This window comes from Penaeus monodon, chromosome 27 (genome assembly GCF_015228065.2).
Source record: "Penaeus monodon isolate SGIC_2016 chromosome 27, NSTDA_Pmon_1, whole genome shotgun sequence".
Lineage (NCBI taxonomy): Eukaryota > Metazoa > Arthropoda > Malacostraca > Decapoda > Penaeidae > Penaeus > Penaeus monodon.
Window position 1 is genome coordinate 15,196,253 of NC_051412.1, and position 1,053 is coordinate 15,197,305.

Consider the following 1,053-nt stretch of genomic DNA (forward strand, 5'->3'; position numbering starts at 1 on the left):
CAGACTCTAATATTTCTTAATACACTTTTTGTATTATCGAAGGGCATTTTGAGGCATTCAATATGGCCAAGAAAAACAAATTTTACTCGACAGTTCATTTGTTTACAACATTTGCTTGCTAAACACCCCAGTGTAACTGAAATACTCAGTTATAAGATGTGTCAATACAGTTATTATATTTGCACATTTACACATGCACATTGCCACATACATATATGAAACATATATATAATATAACCCCCTAATAAAAAAAAGTCAAAGAAGAAAAAATAGCACACAGTCACAGATTAACACATATTCTTCTTTTGTACAAGCTTAATGCTTATGTAATTCTATCAGAAAATCATGAAATTGCAAGTGCAACTTTCTTTGTTAAACTATTTCATTCTCATTCAATAATTAGTTTCTTTCTTTCACCTTTTTTATCTCAATACATCTAAATGCCTCGACTGTTGATCAAACTTGTCTGTCTATATAGTTAATCTACTTCTACACCATCCATCCATCTACCTAGCGATCAGTCTCTCATACTCCTATCTTTAACCCCTAAAGGACATTATAGTGCAAATTTACATATGCACACAGGACATGAAAAGCACTGATTTGATTTAAAAGTATTTCTGCTCAAACCATTCCAGTTACATTTGGATACTTTAAACTTTTTTTTTTTAAGGGGTCCCTTTTACCATATTTTGTCCAGCATGCACACATAACTGAGGATGGTTAACATAATGTCTTTTAAGGATTAAGCAAGTACAAGTTTTAATGTAGCAAATAAGTACTAAATGCACACACAAACTCTATATATCTTAATTTACATTCATATTTACAATTCATTCTCACATAAAATGCATATAAATTTTTTTCTGTACTGTTCAAGAGTCTAACATGTTCACAGATGGTTTAGCTAGCAACTGAAAAATGGTTTATCATTTTTCATAGGATTACTTAGACTTTTCTTCTTTCTCTCTATTTTTACTATATAACAGGTCTTTATGTGTCGGTCCCAACCATGTTAGATCAAGTCCTTTCAACAAATTATAGTTTGTCAGC